Source organism: Mesoplodon densirostris, chromosome X (genome assembly GCF_025265405.1).
Source record: "Mesoplodon densirostris isolate mMesDen1 chromosome X, mMesDen1 primary haplotype, whole genome shotgun sequence".
NCBI lineage: Eukaryota > Metazoa > Chordata > Mammalia > Artiodactyla > Ziphiidae > Mesoplodon > Mesoplodon densirostris.
In genome coordinates, this window is record NC_082681.1 from 74,141,313 (window position 1) to 74,144,434 (window position 3,122).

Sequence of the window (3,122 nt, forward strand, 5' to 3'; positions counted from 1 at the left end):
AGTGGTAACTCTAAACCCCCCTCCTCCCAGCCCATGGTAACCTCTAGTTTACTTTATATCTCTATGAGCTTGCCTGCTCTAGGTATTTCATATGAATGGAATTATACAATATGTGACATTTTGTCTCTGGCTTTTTTCACTTAACATAATGTTTTCAACGTTCACCTATGTTGCAGAACGTATCAGAGTTCTATTTCATGGTTGAATATTATCCCATTGTGTGTATATGCCACATTTTGTTTATCCATTCATCTATTAATGGACATTTGAGTTGTTTCCCCCTTTTGGTTATTGTAATTCTTTCTTGGACATTGTCATACAAGTACCTGTTTTCAGTTCTTTTGAGTATATACCTAGGAGTGGAATTGCTGGGTCATACTGTAGTTCTATGTTTAATTTTTGAGGAACTACCAGCTTCCACAGTGGCTATATCATTTTACATTCCCACCAGCAATGTATGGGAATGTAATACCTTTCTCCACATCCTTGCCAATACATTTTATTCCTTTTTAAAAACAGCCATCCTAGTAGGTGTAAGGACATTGCATTGTGATTTTGATTTCTATTTCCCTAATGACAAATGATTTTGAGTATCTATTTATGTGTTTATTACTCATGTATATATCTTCCTTGGAGAAATATCTATTTAAGTCCTTTGCCCATTTTTAATTGGGTTGTTTGTTGTTTCATTTTAGGAGTTATTTACATATTCTTGATATTAAATCTGTATTAGTTTGATTGGGCTGCCATAGCAAAACACCATAGACTGGGTGGCTTAAATAACAGAAATTTATCTTCTTACAATTCTAGAGGCTAGTAATCCAAGATCAAGGAGTCAACAGGTTTATTTTCTTCTGGGGCCTCTCTCCTTGGCTTGCAGATAGATGGTCACCTTCTCACTCTGTCATCAGATGGCTGTTCCTCTGTCTGTGCCCTAATCTCCCCTTCTTATTAAGGATACCAGTCATATTGGATTAGGACCCATGCTAGCAGCTTCACTTTAACTTAATTACATCTTTAAAGGCCCTATCTACAAAAAACAGTCATATTCTATGGTACTGAGGATTAGAGCTTCAAAATATGAATTTTGGGGAGACACAATTCAGCCCATTACAAAGTTTATCAGATAAATGATTTGTAAATGTTTTTTTCCATTGTCTGGGTTGTATTGTCACTCTCTGATAGTGTCCTTTGATGCACAAAAGTTTGAAAGTTTAATGAAGTCCAATTTATCTATTTTTTTTAGTTATTTTCACATTGTATTTTAATTATCAGTTTATCAGTCTCCCATCAGATTGGGGATTCCTTCAAGGAGAGACTATCTTGTTCACTTTGTCTTGACATAGGTACCAACTTATTTGACAAATGAGTAACAAACACTTCAAATGGCATGCATTTATCCATAATTATTGAGTATTAACCTACAAATATTCTGTAATCCGATTTTAAATCCTCAAATTTATACCAAGGCTTTCATTTAGCTTATGCTAATTTTTTAAATGTGTAGCTTTGAGGCATTTTATTATAAAAAGCTGGTACTCATACATAAATGAATTGGAACTTAAAATTCATCATACATTTACTTCATTTTTTAGCTTGACCTTCTAGTAAATATTTAGCTTCATTGATTTTGGCTGCTATATAAGGAGATCCTCACTTGTCTGGGTGATTTAAAAGCATAATTCATCGATGAGCATCTCTTATTTTTCCCTTATTGGCAGTAGGGCTTACACCTAGTATTAATGCTGCTTCCCGTTTTGTCATTTTGGGTTCAAACCCACCTCTGTAATAGCCGCCACTGAAGGCAGATTTTGGTAGACTTTGAAAAACTTGTTTTACTTGAGGCTCCATATGCTTCATGGCTTGCAAAGTGTAACGGCCTGCAAATCCTGCAGCAGCAATGGTCAGTCCAACTGCTACCACTGTACTGGCCATGGTTCCCGCTCGGCTCCTCTGCTTCCACCGGGAGCACGGTACATCCCTCCCCACCAACTCTACGCCTCTACATTGAAGCGCCGCGGCCACAGCCAGCATGTACAAACCGCCCAGACACGGGCGCCCCAGGTTCTATTTTTTACTTTTGTTGCCTCTGCTCTTATGTCATATTTAAGAAACCATTGCCATACCTAAGATCATGCAGATTTGCTCCTATGTTTTCCTTTAAGTGTTTTATAGCTTTAGCTCTTAAATTGAAGTCTTTGATCCATTCTGATTTAAGTTTTGTATAAGATATAAGGTATGGGTCCAACTTTATTCTTTTGCATATGGATATCCAGTTTTCTCAGCACCATTTGTTGAAGAGACTATTCTTATTATTTCCCATTGAAGAGTCTTGATACCCTTGTTGAAAATCAGTTGATTGTAGATGTATGGGTTTATTTACAGAATCTCAATCCTATTCCATTGGTTTATGTCTATCTTTAAGCCACTTCCATACTGTCTTGGTTACTGTAGTTTTACGGTAAGTTTTGATATCAGCAAATGTGTCCTCCAGCTTTGTTCTTCTTTTTCAATATTGTTTTGGCTATTGTGAGTCACTTGAAATTCAACATGAATTTTAAGATGTGGTTTTCAATTTCTGCAAAAACAGTGTCATTGGTATTTTGATAAGGACTGCATTGAATCTGTAAATTTCTTTGGGTATTATTGTCATTTTAACCTTAAGTCTTGCAGTCTATGGACATGACATGTCTTTCATTTATTTAGGTCTTTAATTTCTTTCAGCAATGTTTTATAGTTTTCACTTTACAAGCCTTTCACCTCTGTCTTAGCATGGGTTGCTATAACAAATACCATAGAATAGGTGGCTTAAACATCAGAAATTTATTTCTCACAGTTCTGGAGGCTGAGAAGTCCAAGATCCAGGTGTTAGCCAATTTGGTTCTTGGTGAGGGCCCTCTTCCTGCTTTGCAGATGGCCATTTCTCATTGTATCCTCACATGATGGGTAGATAGTTTATCACTCTCGTGTCTCTTCTAATAAGGGCACTAATCCCATACATGAAGGCTCCAATATCATGACCTAATTACCTCCCAAAGACCCCACCCACCTCCAAATGCCACCATTGGGGATTAGGGATTTAACATATGAATTTTGGGGAAACATAAAGATTCAGTCCATAG

General features: G+C 36.7%; 1 pseudogene; it reads right to left on the reverse strand.

The window, feature by feature from the left end:
- Nucleotides 1-1,246: 1,246 nt before the first annotated feature.
- Nucleotides 1,247-2,040, reverse strand: LOC132482383 (mitochondrial import inner membrane translocase subunit TIM14-like; annotated as a pseudogene).
- Nucleotides 2,041-3,122: the final 1,082 nt, after the last annotated feature.